A 9223-nucleotide genomic window follows, 5' to 3' on the forward strand; every position below is an offset into this window, starting at 1 on the left:
TTAATTCAGGAATGTACACATGTACACTGCACACAGCTCACATGGAAATGCAGTGAGTCAGAGGAGACCAAAGCTCAGTTAAAAAAGTTACACATAGGGTAGGACAAAGTTGGGTATCCTATTCCACTCTGAATTTCAACCAGATACATATGAGTGTCATTTGTTGTGGGGGAAAAGTGATCCAAATCATGTCATTATTCATCCCATCTGACTGTAAGCATGCAGTACAGGTGAGTGAGTTAAACTCTTAATCTAAGATGACACTATGCATTTCACTGGGATTTCAAAATTCAGCCTGTAGACCTAAGCATTTCAGACAGGTCCAAAAAGCCAAAACCCAAAACTTCATTTAGAGATTTTTCTAGGACACAGACATTCAAGGCTGCAGCATGAAAGTTTGGAACCTTTAATATTTTGGTGGTTCTTTGAACATGACAAAGCAATTCCCCCTTGCTATGCAAGTCCAAACCAACAATCCAGATTTCTCTTCCAGTCCCATTTGAGGATAAATCTAGCTAGGAACCCCCTTTTATCTACCTTCAGAAGGTAACTTTCTATCAGCAAAAAAGCTAGTAAGATTATTTAATTAATGAAGAAAACAACTGCTTTTCATTCATTTTCCTGGTCCTATTATTCCCAACCCTTTTCAAATAAGCCTTTATTGACAGACCATAGCAGGGGTTTGGCTCTTAAGAAGAATCCAAACAAAGTTTCAGCTCAGAGCATTCCTAAAGGGGGAGGAAATGTCCCAATCTGGTTCATCTGTACCAGGTAATAGGAGAGTACACTGCAAGGTGGAGATCACTCCAAGCAACGAGAGAAACAGTCAGCCTGGTTATCCCACTTTAGTACAAAGGCAGGATCATTCACCTCGTGTTTAGGCACACTGTCTTTGGGTGCTCAAGAGCCTTGGGGACACCTGAGATTCAAACTGGAAGCCTCCAATTTCAAAGTTTTGTCAATGACTTGGTCTGCTTCTCAGCAAGGGTATTAGCCCAGGCCATATTTAAGCTAGCATCAGCAATTCAAAGCATTGCAGAGCAAGGACATGATCCTTACAGGGAGTGGAAACCTTCCTTTCCTACATTTTCTAGCAGCAAAATGGTAGAACCCTAAATTAGCAAAAACAGGGCAAAGTGCAGAAGGTTTCCACGGGACAGAGGTTAACCCGCTTGTTTCAGATTTCAGCTAAGAGGTTTCAATGACAGGGAAACCTCAGTGCCTGTACTTTCTATGTAGTGAACACAGCAACTATACCTCAGCGACTAGCTTACAGTAATAACTCTCCTCACAGATTGCATAATGAGGTCCCATCTATAGCCCCAGAAGTTGTTTAACCCTCAAAAGTGACTTATTCCAGGCTATCAGCCAAGTGAATGCTTAAGTAGAATATGTGTAGCTATGATCTTCACAGGCTGGTATTCATCTTGTCTCAGAAATTGTTTAGGGCAGAGAGGTTAAGAAGAATAGAGTGCAGGTTTAAAAAAGATTTGTTTCTAAGAGACACTTCACTAGATTCATTCAATTTAGTGAAGAAACTAAGGTTAGGAGAATGCCTTTTAGAAATTATTGTCTCATAGTAATTTAATACATGGGTTTTCAAAAGAAGACAAAAAGCAGTTAAGAAATGTTACAGTTCAGTTAGATAAGAGGCTATCTCATTAGTATGGATTGGATCTAAACACCTTAAGAATAGCTGTCAGCATTCTCACAAGGCAAATCCTACACCCCTTCCTTTTAGATTCTACAAGCCAAGCTACCCAGAGCTTTTAAGGGGTGCTGTCTTATCACAGACTTACTGACTAGTCTAAAAATACCCCTGAAAGTAAGGAGAAAGACACTGATCTAGATCTAGCAATTAGACCCGGTTTAAAGAAAATTCACTGATCAGACAGGCATCGTTCTCAAATAGTGTTATTCAGCACAGCATCTCCTCTCATAAGGGGAAGGAGTCTTCAGAAAGACAGAAAAGAGTATAAAACTCACTCTGAGCCTGAACACAGCCCACACATCTCTCTCCCCAGGCAAAGAACCAACAGAGCTGCTGCTTGAGGTTTTTAGAACAGCACAGGCCAGTTCATTTGGTTTCACCTGCAGCAGGTGGGTGTTTCCAACACTGTCGGCATCTGCTCAGTCAACGTGACCTTGTGTGTAAAGGTAACGGTGTAACTGCAAGCAGGCTGGCTTTCTCCAAAAATACCAACAACAGATGATAACAAAGACAGAAAAGCTTTTTTAAACGTTGTTTTAAATGTATTTGCTTCAATGTGCAGGTGTTCACTCACTCATGTTTATTTCAATGAGATTCCAGATTTGGAATAATGAATGGGGAAAACTGGGAGCCAGGAAGGAAAGGGATGAGAAGACAGAGGGACAGGCCAAGCCTGGACTTTAACTGAGGGGCCTCAACAGTCTGGAGAGAGGGGCCAACAGGAACCTCATGAATTCAGCGAAGCCCCTCTGCCTGGGACAGCCTAGTCTCCATGCATAAGTGGGGGCTGGGACCTGATTTTCTGGGCAGTGGCCCCGCAGAGAAAGACCTGGTGGTTCTGGCAGCAGCAAAGTGAATGTGTGGTTATTTGGCTGGAGATACACGGAAGCCAAACGGCAGCTCCTCTGTTCATCTTAAGTCATTTGCAAAACCCTTAAGATAGAAAAAGGAGTTGCATTTCATTGAAAGGGAAGCAATCCCAGGCAGCAATAACCCGGCATCCCCCAACATGCTCTGAGGATACGCAGAAACAAACAGCTCCAAAAGGACCATTTGCAGATAGGTCAGAGGTTTTGCATTTGCTTTGGCTTTGTTTTTATCCCATTCCCATGCCCCAGGGCGCTGCAAATGAGAGAGAGGTATTTTGACAACCCATCCACTCTGCAGAGGGGGGAACGAGGCACTTAGCGATCGTTAGGACTCGCTGTTCAGGCAGGAACCCAAAACCCCTGGTTCCAGCACTAGAATCTAGGTGCAGGGTCTTTGGAGCAGAAGCAGCAGCAAATAGCTATTCTCTGCATAAACAGCTGCATAAACAGCTCTGCAGCGGCAGTCACAATCTGGCTCTGGAGACTTTTATGTCTCCGGTTTCTAATGAGGATGAGTTTAATATTTTTTTATAACATCCTGTCTCCCTAATAAAAGTCAGCTCCAATGTGGAAATGGCTCTAAGAATTGCAGTCCCTTGATCATAAAATGCTTTCAAGAGATGTGGCACGGTGATCAACATGAAGGTTGGATTAAGGTTTAGACTGCAGCTTTTGGGAGTCATACAAGTCACTAATTACACATACAGCCCTTAGCACAGCAATGTGTAACGCTGCATATTACTTTGGGAGAGATTCAAAGAGAAATAACGTAGTTTAGCACTACAGTAAGAAAGTTCCCTGTAACATTAAACAGCAGAATTTCCCTCCAAGCAGAGGTTTGTCTGTGTCTCCTTAGCAGGTGGCATCCTGAGGCTCTGTTAAAGCCCAGAGATAACAACTCCTACACTTGCTGAACAGCAGAGGCCAAGAGCACTGCTCTCCATTTTCATCTGCCTTCTGAAACATGGTCTTGGCTGTGGAAAGCCTAAAGAGTGCTAATACTTCATATAGCTAAAGATATCCCACAGCCTCCTCAGGCAGGACAAAATGGAGCGACTCTCAGTATTGCTACTCAGGTATCCAAGTGAGATTAGATCTGCAATCAGGCGTACCTCAGTCCCACATGGCAGGCAGCAGGGCACAATCTATATTGAATTTGTTTAGGAGTTTCTTTCATTTAACTGTCTGCTTTGAATGTATGACACCCGTACAGACCAGCTGTCGACTACAAATTTGACAGATGTGGCTTGAAAGAACATAGCAAAGTGCGCAGCAGCCTTGGGACTACTTTGTATTAAAGCAGAGAACACCGATTACCTGAGACACAAAAAGAACTTAAAACTGCCTCGGCCCTGTCTGTTCTGTATTGGTACACAACTACCACTTAGTATAATGAAGAAACAGAGAAGAGAAATTGGGAATTTGAAACCTGCAAGATTCCGGGCTGTTAAGATAATAAGCAGTGCTTTGCACAGTGTGCTTTTAACACAACCAACCGCAGATCTGATGGGGACAATGAAAGGTAGGCACCGATTAAATTGCACCATTTTCTTTCTGGTCACAAGTGTTACTTTGCAGGAGAACTAGTCAGAAGTGTTTCAATAAAAAGCTGTTTGCATTCAAAAATAGCCTTTTTATCACAAGCCTTAAAGACGTTCCAAAAGAAAAAAGACAAAAACGTTTAAATTTTTATAGCCTTTCTTGAAAATATTTGGGGTTTTCTGAAATGTAGATGTCTCAAAGAATGGTATCAAAATGATCTCTAGGTTTTAGCAACAGTGATTACCTAAAAAGGTCAATTAAAAAAAATTTCAGTCGTGGTTTCAATCTCATTCTCAAGGATTCAAAGCTAAAATTTACAATTAAAATTTTGAAAAAATCTTGTCCAAGCATGCAGAAATGACAAATGAATTTGGGAAATGCTTTGCAACAAACAAAAAATTGTCAAGCTTTTATTTTAGCTTTCTTTGTTTTCCAAAAGTAGGTGTCATCTTTCAATCAGCACCAACATATAGTATGAGATTTGTGTTCACTATACTTGCATGTGTAATGATGCTGGTATAATGTGCAGCAGATGTACATTTGGGGAGAAATTATTTTCCTCAGAATCTATTTGTGTGGGAGGATGAAGTATGGTTATAATGAAGGTGCTGTGGGAGCTGAATGACTTTGCATCTCAAGTACAGGTGCACTTGGGTGTAACTTAAACATAGTTTGCAATCTTTCTAAATGGAGCATTTATAGCCAATTACACTTGTCATTCACCTTGCAAATACGTCTATCTAATTTCAGAGCATATGCAGTAAGCAGAAAAATAAAGGATATTATATTAGCTGACAGCAGGATAGAGGTGTAGATACCAGCATCTGTATATATTGCACATTTGGCAAATTTCTGAACCGAAATACAATGAATTCGAATAGTGGCCTCCAATGCCCTTATTCTCTCTGCATCAGAAGCCTCCTGTCAAATGTAATTTCCTCCAGGAAGACATGAATCTAGCTGAGACTTTCCAAAACCCGTCCAAGTGATTTGGACACTCACTTCTCATTAGTATTAACAGCAAGTGGGCATGAGCATCTCCTAAACGCTTTTGGAAATCTCTGTGACTGTTAAATGACTCTTTGAGCAACCCGCACTAGAAATGACAAATTTCACATTTGTTTCCTTGTACTCAGATATTCATAATGTCCATGTACAAAATGTCAGGATTTTCCCTCAAAAAGTCAGCTGAGATGTAGTCAGAGGGAGGGGAGAGACAGACTTTTGCTGTGTTTGGATTAAAGGACAAAGTTCACATTCCAAAACTGTCTCCTCCACAGAGGGCTGTATATACCAATTTCAAGATAATACCACATTCATTGTCATCTTTTTGTCACCGCCCTAGGCAGGCATGTCACTGCGATGGGAACAGCGATGCAAAGGAGCTACATGGCTGCATGTGTCACATGCACTGAAACACAAGCACTGCCCTGGAGAGCGCTAACACGGAGGGAAAGGAAAGGTGAACTACCATTCCGTACACCTGATAACACGTCCTACAGAAGGGAACAGCTATTCTTTTGAGATCCAGATTTTTAGCATTACACTTTAGATCATATTTAGTCCCACTTAACAGTCCCAGGAAACACCCTTCCTGTCCGTAAGAAGAAAACGGGAACTGAAGAAAAGCAAACTCATTTGCAAACTGACAATAGATTATACTCTCCCCTTTCCCCACCAAAGTGAGGGCCAGAAAGAGACTTGTAAGAGATTTCACTCCTGTTATATCCAGCTTCAAATTCTCACATCCTTAGAAGCCAGAAAGCCTTTTAAGCCACTTCCCAAACCAAAAGCACGGCGAATCCTTTCAGACTGAACTGCCATCTACCACGCTATGTTTGATTTCACCACTAAGCCTCTAGTAGCTTTTCCTTTCAAAGCCCCAACAAAGTAAGTCTTACCAACAAATATATATGCAAATAAGTGAGTAATATCGAGCTTTATAACTCCCTTACATGGCTTCTTGATCTGTTATTTAACTGACATCACTTCCCTTTTTTTTTTAAATGTATTTCATGTATATATGTCTGTTTTCTATAATCTCCATTTCTCTTATCTCTTGTATTTTAATAAACCACATGTCCAGATTCAGTATCTTCTTTAGCAGCCAGAGAGGTAGATACATTTGTTCATTGCAGTTATTAAAATTCTAAACATCTCCCTCCCTTTATTTGATTTTAGTGATATTCTGGACATTTTCTCAATACCAAGAAGATTGGATTCATTGGAATTAACTCTGAAAAAAGTCTTGCATCGAAACTTTAATTTCAGTTCAAAACCACATCAATTTAAGGTATCCCCAGAAGATCTGGACAAGGCGAACCTTTTTTTATGAACTGTTTTCAACACTAGTTTAAGATGAAACTAAAATTGTTTTTTGCTTCTTAACACTGAGAAAGAAACCACAAACAAAACCTGAGACCATTATTTCACTTTCATGGATATTTTAACTCCCGACAGGACTCCTGATGGCCACTTTGCTTAAGCAAGGACACATTTAAACCTTTAAATCTGGCTTTTGGGGCATTATCTTCCCTGTGTTAATGGAATGAACTACTTAAAACAGAGTTCTACTTTCCGAGGGGCCTCTCTACTAGTCTGTCATTGATGACTTGTACGCAGAGAGAGCATTATGTTAAGAGGCTCATCTCAGCAATTCCAGTATTAGCTACCAAGAGAGACACCAGCAGTGATTCCTCGCTGATCCTTTGAGAAACAGCAGTGATTTGTCTCCTAGTTTTCTCTCAGCTTTCTGTGTACTCAGTGTCCTGTAGTTTCGTGGAAAGATGCTGACTGGATATATTGCTCTAGTCACAGCTGTTTTAAGGTACAACTTGGCCAAAGTGGGAGTTGGAGGAGTTTATTCAAATAAGACTGTAAAACCCGAAGTAATTTTAATTCCTCCCCTTGCAAACATACTTTCCCACTCAGAATAAGAACAGTAGATGCACATTGCAACTCAGGGGAGGAAAGTGCTTATGTGGAAAACTTAAGAGCAGTGGCCAAAATCAGGAGCCTTCAGTCCCATGCCAGTTGAAACTTTCCTATCGCTTCCTAATGTCATCTCAGACCCGTTAGCCACAAAAAGCTCAGAAGATGCATAGCTTCAACTTTCCACCCATTCTCTTGGGGCCACAGTGGAAGAACAGCAAAATTAATGCTCTAGGCTGAAGAGTCTTCAGCTACATTGCTCAAGAGAAAGAGCTGGAATTAAGAGTGCCCCAGCTTTGCTGCTGTTATTCCCACGCCTTTCAAAAGCAACCAAACATCAGTTGTGTCTGTGTCTCACTGAAGAAATTAATCCAAAACTCACATTTTCTCCCGGCAGCATTCTGCCACCTGCCTGTGCATACTGCATTTCATCACGGGTCAGGTCATCAATCTCCAGTCTCAGCACGGCTCTCCGGAGGGGAGCCCTCCTACTTCACTTACCTGTCCATGCTGCCATCTAAACACCCTCCAGACTGAAAAGAGCCAGAAGGCAATTCATCTCACCCTAACTCAAGCCTCTGAAATGCCCTCTGCAGGTTCCTTTACTGATTACAGACACAGCCTAGTTTAGATCATGTTGCTGACTTCTAGACAGCAGAAGTTAGGGAAGCAAATCCTAATCCTACAGCTGAGAGTTGCTCAGCTGCCTTATTTAAATCCAATAACGGCACACTGCAGTGAGTGTCAGCCCTTGAGTCTATCTTTCCATCACTTTTACCAGGCTCAAACACACAATGAATAAGAGATCTCACCAAAGGGGACACTGTGAACACTGCACTGTGCTCTGCTTCCCGCAAGCTGTCTCTGAACAGTGTACCCACTACGTCTTTTCCTGGGTTTTATCGTTTTCCTCCCCTGTAAGACGAAGTGCAACTGTTGCATCAGTCACTGATGGTTCTGTAAGTAATTTCTCAATGATACATCTTTTTCAAAGCAATTTGAATGATTAAAAATTTAACCACATTAAACTCACATTCATACTTTTAATCCGAGCCTGTCAAATGCATGGTCTTGGAGCTGAATGCATACACCCTTTTGGTTCATTGTTTTAAAACTGGAGCATAGTGCTGGTCTGAATGTCTTCCATGTAAAGTCAGTAGCAGTCGAGAAGTCCTTTGTGAAGTCGCTGAATCCTTCTGCAATCCCTCTGCTGTGACTCAAAGCCCTAGTTGGATTTGGTCGAGGGAGCTTGCTTCTTTTTTTTTGTTTTGGGGTTTCCACCACTTCTGGGCCATGAGAGACAGGTTTCTATTCTGAGGTCACGGATTCAACGCATTGTCCAGGAGCAAAGTACCGCAATGTAAAAGTATTGCAAAGTAATGCAGACTGACTACTTTATAGCCAGATCCTATTGATCAGAAATGCTTATCTCATGGACTTCATCCCAGTTTTGTGACCAGACATAGTTGTTATGCTCATCCACAGCTCCAACTAGTGTGGTTTGTCTAGCTGGAGTTTGGTGTGCTGAGAAAAAGAGGAAGACTGCTTGTAGCTCACCTTGCAACTAGCTGGAGGCCAGCAAAAAGACAAGTCATGTGTATGGTGAAGCAAATTCTGTACCTTATGCCTCATACTCTGCCTCTGAGGTATAGCAAAGCAGGTCAGAGACAGCCCAGCTGACAACCTACACAGCATCCTTTTCTGGGATGAAGGCAGGAATCCTGGTGGTGGTGTGTATGGCATCCTCTCCAGCTTCCTCAGCAGCCTCCTGGCACAGTGCAACAGCACTTCCATCAGAGGAACAGAGACAGGCACATGCCCACCTGTACTGGAATGAAGGGCTGTTTTCAGGGGGCTGGGGTGATACAGCAGCACCTCAGGGCCTGCACAAACACAGCAGAGCACTCTTGAAGGGCCTATGTCGGGAGGTCAAGCGTAAGGCAGCACCTCAGGCCCACAAAAACACACTTGGTAGGGCAATTTCAGGAGCAGCGCTTCAGGCCTGCGCAAGTATAGCGCAGCACTCTCGGAGGGCCCATTTTGAAGGCCAGGTGACGTGGCAGCACCTCAAAGCTGCACAAACATGGCACAGTGCTCCTGAAGGGCCAGCTCCCCGAGGCTGGGGATAGGGCGGTCGCTCAGACCTGCGCGAACGCTGCGTAGCGCCCAG

Source organism: Pelecanus crispus, chromosome 12 (genome assembly GCF_030463565.1).
Source record: "Pelecanus crispus isolate bPelCri1 chromosome 12, bPelCri1.pri, whole genome shotgun sequence".
Lineage (NCBI taxonomy): Eukaryota > Metazoa > Chordata > Aves > Pelecaniformes > Pelecanidae > Pelecanus > Pelecanus crispus.